Below are 12,531 nucleotides of genomic sequence, written 5' to 3'. Positions count from 1 at the left end.
ACTCGATCCCAGGTCTCCAGGATCACACCCTGGGCCAAAGGCGGTGCCAAACCGCTGGACCATCGGGGCTGCCCGAATTTTATTCAATATGAAAACAATGCTTCCATTCAGCATCAGAAGGCTCATAGCAGAAGGAATTTTAGTTGCTACAACAGAAAGAGACATCTGCAAGCCAGTCAAGGAGATAATATGGCAAGTTATGACCCTTTTATAAAGAAGCATTCCTTTGGTTAAGATCAGTTATCAGCAAGGGATGAACCTCTAGAAAATAAATGGTTAGCAGGTTTTTTTTTTTCTTCTTTCATGTGAACCACCTAATAAGATTTTTTTTTCAATAGAGTGAATAATAATTAGCTGGTATTCTAGCCTAGCTCTGGTATGAATAAATTGAAAGAATACTTTTGTTGTTGTTGTTGTTTAAAGATAACAGAGAAGATGACAGTAGTCTTGCTCTGCTAAATAATTCTATCACAATTAGGAAGTCAAAAGAAACCATAGCTTTAACAGATCATTAGAATTCAATTTTATATTAATTACACTGTCAAAAAAATGAGTACAATTTCATTCAAGTCAGCAAGCTTTGACTATATTATCTTTATAAAGATCTCTAAAACTCAATTTAATCTTATGAAGCCTGACTGTAAATAACACAGTTGGAATTGACTGAAGAATTCAATCTGTAATGAAATCATATCTTCCTTTGATGGCCTGTACAATTAAGTTGTATTCAGTGATGTTACTTTCTGGATTTTGTTTTCCCTTAAATGTTAAAACTCTCATTGTAAGATGCCTGGGTGGCTCAGTCTGTTAAGCATTTGACTCTTGATTTTGGCTCAGGTCTTGATCTCAGGGTCCTGAGTTCGAGACCGGCCTCAGGCTCCAAACTCAGCATGGAATCTGCTTGTCCCTCTCCTTCTGCTCCTCCTGCTGCTCATGCATGCACTCTCTCTCTCTCAAATAAATCTTTTTAAAAACTTCTCATTTGTAAGAGACTTCATTGATACATTTCCAGTTATTTTTTTATGTTTTTCTAAATATATGCCATTGAATTCAAGAAATATCCCAATTAGGAATATAAGGGCTCAAGCCTGCCTCCCTTGTTGAGGGAGGACAGGGACCTTGGTACATAAACTTGTACTGTGCCCTGCACTGTGCTTCACTGACATAAAACAGTGAAAGCCCCTCCCTCTGAGCTGACCTGTCTACTCCATTCCCCCTGTTCATGGGCAATCTGTATAAAAATACATATTCATCAGCAGAACGCTTGAAAAAGATAACTTTCCCAAAGCAGCAGGAGTTCTTTTTATTGTCTCTCTTAGTTGACTTTGGACTGGAACAAATTGCCATATTCTGTCTCTAAACAAAGGCTATTTCTGAAGCAACATGGTTGGATCTGACTGATTTTTAGATTGTGACTGGTCATGTGATTCTGACACAGCTAGCCCAATTGTCTGGCTAGATTGCTGGTACTTCTTCTTAGAGTGAAAGAAAAACACATTATTCAATGGACATACTTATGGGGCATTTGTATAACACTTACCCTTAGTTTTAATGAATGAGATACATAAAAATGAAGGACAAGACATTTTCGCAAATGCAAAAATGCTACTCTCCAGTAATGTTATTATAAAACGCAGAACACTACAGACTTCCAAAAGCATTTTTGTTACTCTCCTGATTAAACAAATGTATGACAACATGGCTTTATGTGTATTTTGAATCTGCTTAGGTTATTATAATTTTTCCTATTTTATATCCAGCCATGCTTTTTCCTTGACAGATGGGACCCAGACTGCAGTTTATTATTATCTTTAAAGAAGTAAATGAGAGGGGTGACCAGTGCCCTGGAACAAGTCATAAAGGAGCCTGTTAACCAAACCCTGCTAGTTAGGTAAGCATTGCTGGTCCGTGGCTTCCCGTATGGGTCTCAGAGGTGAGGTCTTCATTCCATCAGATCCCTATCATTTGTTGATGTCCTTATAAACCCTTTCTACTCAAGAAAGGGCAAGAACACTAAGGAAAATATCAGAGTGGCATAGAGATTTCTTTTTAAAAGCCAGTGCCAGTGTTGTGTTGGAGTTTCTGAGGATGCCTCTGTCCTGACCTAATGGTGAAGAGCATCAGAAGACATTGATGAGAGCTACCAGGGGTATGGAAGGAAGGAGCAGTCTAGCATCATAGAAATGATTCCTACCGGATTAATGAGTGAGAAATGAAGTACCATAATCAAAGATTACCAGTGATACAGGATTCGAAGATATGTCAAATTTCTAGTTAGCTCCTCTTACCTATAGAAAGGTCACAGATGGATAATTGGCAAGTAGGGTCAATAAGAGGACATCCAGATTAAAGAAGAGTGGACACTTAGCATTTACTATGAAAGTCTTCTCTCTCTCCTTAATTACTTCTTTGTCCCTTGTGGAATAAGCATATTTCTTGTAGAGAGCTGGGCTTTTGAAGCAAAGGCCAGTTTCCATCTTTATGTGAGCCACTTAGCCTCAGAGGAAAGAGAATAACAAAACATAAAACAAACAAAAATTTCATAAGAGTAACAACAAAGGTAAAGGGCTAGGAAGTAAAATTAGAAAAGCAACTCAAAGTGTATATTATGCTAACACAAACATATAAAAAATACTGTTTCACAAGGCTCAGGGTGGCTTTTTTGCCTGGTATAATCAGGAGTGGTTTTTAGCTTTGGAAAAGTGACCTGAGATTTCAAATCAGATATAGATATATACATGCACACACATGTATATTCATACTTGTACATGTCTACGTGCACATATGTGCATGTTTGCATATGCACATGTTTGTATGTGTGTATATGTGTATAAACTTTAGGTGTATATGTGTGTGTGTGTATATATATATATACTTCAGGTATATGTATATATGTGTACATATAAACTTGATACACGTATATACATATACCTGAAGTATATGTGTGTATATATATATGTATATATGGCCATCTTCCAAAGTGGTATTTTTCTTAGAACGTATGTAAGCCTCCATTGCAGGCCAAACCTAACTATTAATATGTTTCATGTAGCCACTTAATATTTTATTCACACCATGAGCCTAGCACTGTACTAGGCCCTGGAGATGTGAGCCACATCTGAGAAGACAGGCATCACTCACATGTAATTATTTAATAATAATTGTGTTAAATGCTGTTGGGAAAAGACATTTAGGGTTTTGCTTGGGTTCCATTGCCATTACAACAACTTAGGGGAATGGAATGCATAGCTCTTTTTAACAAAATTTTTATTTTTATTTATTTTTATTTTTTTTCAAAAATTTTAAAAGAGTATTTATTTTGAGAGAGAGAGGGAAAGCATGAGGGAAAGAGGGTAGGCACAGGGAGAGGTAGAAGCTCAGCAGGGAGCTTGATGTAGGACTCAATCCCAGGACTCCTGAGTCGAAGGCAGATGCTTAACTGACAGAGCCACCCAGGCATCCCTGAATTGCTCTTTTAAAAATTCTCTTGTTCTAACCAAGAAAAGGAACTAAGTTTGGAAAGAGAAAGGTGAGAGCAACTTCTAATCAGTCTCAACTTCCCATTCCATTCAACTGTTTTATTCCATGTGCCCCCAATTTAGCCTATATCCCTTAGCCTTTATATTCTCCCATTTAGGAATGCCTTTACCTCCTTCAAAATTAACTCAAATACTACTTCTTTTTTTGACACTTAACTGGAATCATTAATTGTTGGAGAAGGTCATCAAGAAGACATAACCTCAAGTTGACTCTTGAGCTGGAACCAAGCAGTTACAGGCTCCTCACCCCCTCACCTCTCCTTGGAATGTATGTTGTGCTCACTGTTTCCACAGTGAGAGCCATTTTCAAGGATACAGCCCTAAAAGAGGAATATGTTGTTGAGAAGCTTCCATGGTGTACGTGACTAAACTCCTACTAGGCCTCTATATAAACTTTGAAGATTCTGGTGGGTGGGTGTGGAGATCTATTCACCTTTCAGCCACTCACACCAACCCTGGTATGTAAATTCCCTTGCCTTCTGTGTAAGGGGCCAAACTGCAAACCAACAGTTGTAAGAACAAATAGTTCATTTTTCTTTATCTCTGTTGTGTTTGAATATCTGTCTTTTATAGTTCTTGCCATGTTAACTTTTTAACCTAATTTTTCAGTTGAGGTTGGAAATTAACTGAAGGCAAGTCTATCTAGTCCATCTGGTATAATTTATTAAATTAGGCCTTTTCTTTCTTTCTTTTTTATTTTTATTTTTTTTTACCAGTTAAGTAGTAGAAGAAATAATTTTATTAGTCTTAATGATACAATAAAAAAAGATGAATTATGTATTTGCGCATAGAAAGACCTGTTTCTGTGTTGTGAGACCATGTTTTCAGAAGAGAAGAGCAAAAGAATCTTATGTATTTAAATATCATAAAATGTCAGTAACAGCAATCATTAAGATTAATGAACAGAATTTAATGGGAACCTCTGTGAGGAGAATTTCTCAATTATACTTCATGAAAAAATACTTTGCAAAGTTTTCCCAAAACTATGCAGAGATTGATAACAAACCAAATATAATGCAGAATTCACTTCCTTAGGCCAAATTAAATACTCAACAAAGATTGTTTTCCATTTTCATGATTCTAGATCTGAAACCATCTATAACCACACAACTTTTTACATTAGTATATGATGTTACTATTCCAGTAAAATCTTGCTAGGGAAGATAAACATAGCAAAAAACATCATTCATTTTAGGAACTCCTCGAAGCCCATTTAAATAAACATTAGAGTGTTCAATTAGCATGGAAAGACTGCTTCTGAAGGCTCTCTTTGATATTCTCCTTAAAACCTTCACTTGCTGTGTCTGTCCATTCTAAACTATTAGATCATGGACCTTACTCAATTACAATTAAATAGCGTGCCCTAAACCAACCCCTCTGAACCTCAAAAATATCTCCATTTTTCTGTCCCCATTCTAAACTGCTACTGAGATTCTGTTAAGATAGCTATCTCCTTTATGGTGATAAATCAATTTTCCCTTATCAATGGATAATTTTGGTCACATTTTATTAATTCTTATTAAGTGCCTAAAGTCTTTCTTTTCCACTGACAACGTGTATGTGCACCAGCCAAACACATTATTATAAATTCAACAAATTTCTGGTTTAGAAAAAAAAAAAGTCTGTTTAAAGTAGTACTTGGCATTTTTATGAAATGTATGAAGCTGTATTTTCATAAAGTGGATAGTGTTTGAAATTTCAAATCAAATACATCCAAGCTTTTATTAAATACAAGATGTACCCCAAGCCATTTCCTTAGATTACTTGGTAATTTGAAGTTTATACATGAGTGCCTTCTTTCATTCAGATAAAAAGGTTGAAATCTGGTACTCCAATACCACAGAAGCAATGAGTTTCCATTCTTAAGTCATCCTAAATCACTTTGCTTCAAGTATTTCTTTATGAATACTTGTGTTTTGTGACATAGCCATTCTTCACTTGATTCTCCCTATACACTTTCTTCTAAGAATAATGATGTTTCAGGCATTTACATTGCTGAAAGTGACTGAAACAACATTAGCTTTGGATTTGGATGGACCTGAGTTGTGTTGTTTGTTCTGCTTCCTATCACCTGTGTCAGTATTGAAAATTATCCCATCTTTCTAAACTTTAGGTTTCTCAACTGCAAAATGGGAGTCATGTTTATAACTTCTAGATTTGCTGTGAAGATGAAATGGGAAATGTAGGAAGTACTAAGTCAATAATAATTTAGTTTTTGTATTTATATTGTCATTCAAGAGATTCCCTTGGTAAAGGGTAATTTCTTCTTCTAGACAACTCCATTTTTTTTTTTTTTTTGTTATGATGTACCTGCCACTGTGATGTTTCTCTAACTGGGGTAATTATTTAGTTACTTTCTTCCAAAGTGTTCCATGAAATATGTACTTTCCCAGGGTCTACATTTCAGTTGTTTAGGGAGCTCTATCACCCAGCAGAGGTATATGTGTCAGTTTAACCTGTTATCAAAATACATTGCTGAAGTTGTTTGTTTTTTTAAATATAGTGAATTTCTCGAAGATTTTTAAAAATCTATTTTAAACCACAGCAAGTCTATCCCATAACCTCACATACTTTTTAAATTGCCAATCTTTATTTATTTTGATATATACTTAAAAATTGAATTTGACACTTCTATACTCTGAGATTTAATATTTAACATACATACCTAAGACATTTTATAGTTCATAATACCTTTTTCAACATCTTATTTCAGACTGTTCTACAATGAAGAATTGACCTGTTATTGTCCTAAAGCAAAAGTCCACTGATAAGTTCCAAAACATACAATCATGTAACTAAATAGAAATTTTGTTGAAGGTTTTATTTATTTATTTTGTAAGAGAGAGACAGAGAGAGTGATCACTGGGTAAGGGACAAAGAGAAAGTATCTTTCACATGGCCTCCTCCCTAATATAGGAGCTCAAAGTGAGGGCTCAATCCTTCAACCTATGATGACCTGGATCAGATGCCTCCTAAATGGGAATATTAAAGGTATATAATCAGTCAGTAAGTGATTCAGAATATTCCCTGAGGGACCAACTCCACTGGTTAGCTCCCCCACCTGTCTAAAGGCACTGTGCCTGATTTGTTTGTGAAGACCATTCTACCAATGGTCAGTGGTAGACTGGTTTTCCAATAGTGAGATTAGATTTATAAATTCTAGAAGATACAAACAAGAAGAAACTTGAAGTTGATCTAGTACAGTTACCTTATAAACAACTGGAGGCTCAAAGACTTGCTCAAGGTCACACTGGCTATTCATAAGAGATTTGTCTTGAGTACTCAGATTCTGTAACTCCCAGCCCAGCACTGTTTCTACTTTACCTCAGATTTGGTTTGATTCATGCTCTTTCTCACTGTCTCTGTTGGATTAATGATACACATTTGTGAGATGGATGACCTAGGCTGTTGTCATTTTTCTAAAGAGATGTCCATCTACCCTCTTCAGCTCAACAGAATCCATGCAAACTTTTCTTTCAATGTCTCCTTTATTTCTGTCAACTCTGGAAAAATGAGAAAAATGCCAGTAGCAGGCATTGCATTGATCCCATTGGAAAGCCTTTTCATCATAAATAACAGTACATAGTTGTTGAACATTCACGGTGCTTATGATATACTTTATCATTTTCTTTTTTCTCCTTCTGCTGTGTGTCTCCTTTAAATCTCTATACCATTTCCAGAGGATTCCATTGCTTAAAGTTATTCTCAATTTCTTTCCTCTAAGAAATAATCCATATGTGAGCCTGATTTTCTACATAGGCATTTGCTTGTGGGGAAATGCAATCCTCACATACAGGTTAAACTTCCTATGGTTACTGCACAGGAGGCCTCCTCTCTGAGGCCAAGATAATCAAACTGCCTTCTGTAATAGATGTTGTATTTATTCAATACCAAACAAATGCTCCTATGGCTGTTATTACTTCCCTGTAAATAAATACTTGAAAAAGAAAATGTCATCAAGTTACTGTGGCTATCCTATACATGGGACAGAGTGGATATGAAGAAAGACCAGTTCAGTACTTAATGGGTCAGTCTGGGTGGGAACAAGTGGTCTTGGAGATGGTAGTAAGTGTACAGATTTGAAAAAGCAGAACCATAGAATTTGCTGTTGGGTTGGATGTAGGGTGTGAGGGGAAAAACACAGTTAAACATAATGTCTATTATAGATTCCTAACACGTTTGTTTAAATTGCAGTGTTGTATCCTGACAGAGGGAAAGGATTTAGGGGAGTAGGTATCAAGAATTTCAGAATCTGGGATGCCTGGGTGGCTCAGTGGTTGAGCATCTGCCTTTGGCTCAGGTTGTGATCCTGGGGTCCTGGGATTGAGTCCTGCATCAGACTCCCCACAGGGAGCATGCTTCCCCCTCTGCCTGTGTCTCTGCCTCTCTCTATTCTTTATCATGAATAAATACATAAAATCCTAAAAAAAAAATAGGATTTCAGAATCCTTCATAAATGTTGAGGCAAAGATGTCAGGTTGGCTGTGGTGCTGGAACTCACCATCTAGTGAGATGGAAAATTGCACCATCTAGATCATATGTAAAATACCAGGGACTTAGTTACTAGGCGGGGGATGGGAGGGTCACACAGGAAGGGTGTGAAATGACTGGGTTAAATACTGAGCAACAGGGATTGAAAAGTGGCATCCAGTGGGAGTAGAAGAGATAAATGAATACTGAATCCCAGAATTGCAGTGGAAATGGTCACCTGTGGCAAAGGGAACTGAGAGGTTCAGTAAAGCGAGGGCGGAGGAATGCCCATCGGTCTTGTTTGGCAACTTGCAGCTCGTTGGTGATGTTGATAAGAATTTTCAGGATGTGATGAGAGATGAGCAATCAGAGAGGAGGTAAAGAGAGAGTAGAGGGAGAAGAAAATAGTGTCAGCAGGAAGAAAATTAGTTCAACAAATTTGGAGATGAAAGGAATGGGGGTTGTAGCTGACGAGGTAATTGGAGTTCTAAGCTAAGGGAATTCATTTTTTTAAAGCTAGGTAAACAAAGAGAATCTTACAATGTCACTCACTGATTTGATGTGTAGAAAATAAGGAATTTTTGTCTGTTGCTACTTCTGCCTTCTCATTAGCCGCCATCTGCTGGCTAGAGGGGAAAGAGAGTTAAATATTCTTTCAGGTTAAAGTTTAATCCAGTCTCATTATTTAAATTATCCTAAAAAGGATTTCTAAGGAAAACCTATTCAGGTTTTCAAGTTGCCTCCTACACCTTTTCTCTAATACAGCTTCTCTCTCCTGGGTGTGGGACAAGGGCATAGCTTTCTCATCCCTGTGCTGAAGGGAAAGACTCAGATCCTATGAAGTTCCCCTCTTCTGTCCTGATTGATGTCTTATTTCAGGAATTTCATGCTAGTGTCTGTAGCTGCTGTAACTCATGACTTGCTCACTCTTGTGGGTTCTCTGCCTTACTCAAAGCCCAAGGATTCTCCCTGGCTCTGTTTCTACTCTCCTCCAGAAACCTTATGTTCTGTATCCTGCCCTTGGGTCCAGTGCTGGACACCAACCAGTGCTACAAACACATTTTATGGGACAAAGCAGGCCCCTTGGAACTACACAGCATCCATGCACCCACATACTTGAGGGTACGTTTGAGTATTTAAACATCGAGGTCACCTTTTCCCTGGCAACACTGCACCCTCCTCACTAGTAAAACTAGGTCTTGGTTGAGTTCTGAGAGCCACTCAGAGAATTAGTCTCTTTCTTGAGTTATAAACACAGAGCTCCCACTGTTTGTAGGTGGTATCCTCACTTGCTCAATGTCAAATGCATTCTATTTTGCATCAAAGCCAGAGAGAGGACTATTCATATACTCACAAGTAGCACCCTTCCTCTCTCTGGAGCCAAAAAGAGGCAAACTTGAGTACCCATCCCCTCTCTTTTCCTCTTTGTGTTTATTTAAATTTTAATTCTCTATGCTCTGACTATACAAAAATGGGAGGTAAAGAAATTCAGCTCTTCATTTATTCTCTAGGCTGAAGGATTCCTAAGATCAAATAGGAAGAAAGTCATGGACTAAAAAAGGGAAAGTAAAAAGTTCTGAATTATATTGAACATATTAGTCCTGTTACACATTTTAATGCCTTGGTGGAAATGATCTAGTGGAGAGAAGGAAACCAATGATTAAGGGAGAGCAGTAATTCTAGGAGAAAAGTCCTTCTTAGGGAAGAGAGGTGGGAATATAGTATACAAATGGATGTGTTGATTTTTGACAGGACCAGAGACACTTCATCCAGCTTAACAGCAGATGACAAGGTTGGACGTGTGGGTACAGATACAGGAGGGTGGGTGATAAGACAGAGGAAACATGGAAGCCTTCGTATCTGATTTCATCTGTGTTCTTGACAAGATGTGAGACAAGGTCATCACCTGAATTTGAGAAAAGGAGAGAATGCTAGAAAATTGCACTCCAAAAAGATGAGAAATATTTTATACTTTTATTTCACATAAGATATTTCTCTCACTTGGAAAAAAATCACATTTCTCTCTGTGGTGCTCTTCTGTTCCTAATACACAACCTTGCAGTTTTAGTTAATTTTATTCATTCTCTCTCCTAAAGAAGACAAAAATTCTATCCTTTTTGAAATATAGGGAAGTCATTGCACAGAGCTATTAGATCATTTATGTGTCAGGATAGATGGGACAGACTTGGGATTGATGGAAAAATTTCCGGTGGATCTACCTTGTCTTCATTCCCAGTGGAAGTAATAATGTGGTTGTATGTGCATACCAATTCTCTTCCTGATTATAATTCAAAAATATAGATGAACTAAAACAACTTTATAGGCATCAAAGAGTTAACAAGATAGGAATAATAGAACCAACATAAGAGAAGAAGGAATTGAGAGAGATGGGCCCAGAATTTGGAATTGATTTGGCCCAGGAGCGTTTGCTAATCCAGAGGAGGAACTGAGCAGTCTTTGACAGAGTTTCAGGACTTCAGGGACAAAAATTAGAGTTCAGGGCACCCTAAAAGTGCGGTCCCTAGATAAATGTCTGTGACTTAAATTTGAGAACCAAGTCAGGGAGGCCGATTGAGAGAGAATCTGTCCACCTTGGAACAGATTGCTGCCCCGTGTCAACTCATGTAGATGACCCAAAAGAATTAGATTTAAGTGATCCAGGAAAGCTAGTGCTTCCAGGCAACTGTGAGAGCAAATGAAAATTCTCTCTGGAAGATAATATTTAAGCCTCAAATTACTTCTAGCAAATTTTTAAATGCTATGCCTGACACACAAAGATAATAAGGGACATGGGGAAGAGACAACATAAAAGAAAACCACTACAGAAGGCAGATGACAAAGAACCATAGAAGTGTCACATAGTGGAAATACTATGGTCAAATTGGGGAAAAATATGTTTACTGTGCTCATGAAAATAGAGGCTGAATCTAAACATGTTATCAAGGATTTGGAAACTATGTAGCATAACAATTTTTATTTTTTTTAAATGTACTTATTAGAGAGCCTGCACATGCAGGGGAAGGGGGGTGAAGAGAGGGAGAGGGAAAGAGAATCCCCAAGCTGACTCCCCACTGAGTGTAGAGTGTGATGTGGCCAGATCCCAGGACCTTGAAATCACAACCTGAGCAGAAATCAAGAGTTGGCCACTTACCTGATGAGTCAGTAGCCAACATTAAGAGTTCAGGAAGTTTGTTTAAAGATCTGCAAGACACAGAGGAAGAGAGAATTCAGGAATCAGAAAATAAGGGGCAGCCCAGGTGGCCCAGTGGTTTAGTGCAGCCTGCAGCCCAGGGTGTGATCCTGGAGACCCGGAATCGAGTCCTGAGTCACGCTCCTTGCATGGAGCCTCCTTCTCCCTCTGCCTGTGTCTCTGCACCTCTCTCTCTCTGTCTCTCATGAATAAATAAATGAAATCTTAAAAAAAAAAAAGAAAAAGAAAAGAAGTCAAAAGAAACCATCCAGTATGAAGCTAAAGAAGCAAATGTAGGAAGCACAAAATAAAGTGTGAGAGACACAGGCTGGAATAAAGTTTATTATATACTTACTTGGATTCCTAGAAAAGAAGGAAGAAACATAGGCAAAAGAAATATTTGCAAAGATAATAATTTCTCAGAACTTTTGGAAGGCATCAGGTAACAGAATCACAAAACTCCAATAATTTCAAGTGTACCCATAGACTCTAATTCAAGAGAGGAATAGAATAAGTCAGAGAACTGAGAATTTTGTTCAATTGGTAGAGTTTTATTTGAAATACTGTGTTCATTTTCTAGTACAGTTGATCTAAACTATCCTGGGAAAATGCTTGCTGGTTAGAGGTTGTGTTTTAATCAATATATTTAAACAGACTTAAGATTAACATATGAATTGTTTAAAAATACATCTAAAAATGATTGAAAGTGGTTTGTTTTATAAAATGGTTATACATTCTTTTTAATATGATGTATTTTTGTGTGTGTGAATGGAGTTTTTTTCCACAGTCAATTAAAGGAAAATAATTCCAGCAATACACAAATTATCACAGATTAAAAATGAAGAGGTCTTGAAATTACATATATTTACTTTAATGCAGTGAGTTGAAATCACCATTGTCCTGTCAGGTTGCAAACTTTTATACAAATTTGTCTGTATAGAGTTTTGATATAATATTAAGTCAGAGAAAACAAAATCTTCCAATCTTTGGGCTTTTTGTGTCCCTCTCTTATTCTTCTTCCTTTTTTTTTTTTAAGTGATTTTTTTTCTTTGGTGGACATATGGACAGAGTTGAATAATGTAAAAGAGCTTAGAGAAAAGCCTTCATACTTCTGTATATCTACCATCTAATTTTTTAATTAAGAGTGACTGCAGTTGGCATCTACTGATACTGCCATATGTTGGGAGCGAATATGTAAATGACAAAAGATTCCCCATATCCCATTTTCTTTTTTTTTTTTTTTTGCTTCTGACTTTGAGACATTCTCTTGTGTTAAATTTTAAATCTAAAGCTGAGATGAAGTTTCCAATTACAAAGTGTGGTTATCCTCCG

The 12,531-nt window shown here is 37.1% G+C and overlaps 1 long non-coding RNA gene across 1 annotated transcript in view; it reads left to right on the top strand.

Moving 5' to 3' along the window:
- LOC140601523 (uncharacterized) overlaps nucleotides 1-12,531 on the top strand; it is a 602,967-nt gene that overhangs the window by 407,278 nt on the left and 183,158 nt on the right. Inside the window, exon 17 of the long non-coding RNA XR_012004538.1 lies at nucleotides 1,781-1,891. This is a non-coding gene — a long non-coding RNA (uncharacterized lncRNA). The remainder of the gene's footprint in view (nucleotides 1-1,780; nucleotides 1,892-12,531) is intronic.

Source organism: Canis lupus, chromosome 12 (assembly GCF_048164855.1).
Source record: "Canis lupus baileyi chromosome 12, mCanLup2.hap1, whole genome shotgun sequence".
NCBI classification, from domain to species: Eukaryota; Metazoa; Chordata; class Mammalia; order Carnivora; family Canidae; genus Canis; species Canis lupus.
This window is presented reverse-complemented; position numbering and strand designations above follow the sequence as displayed.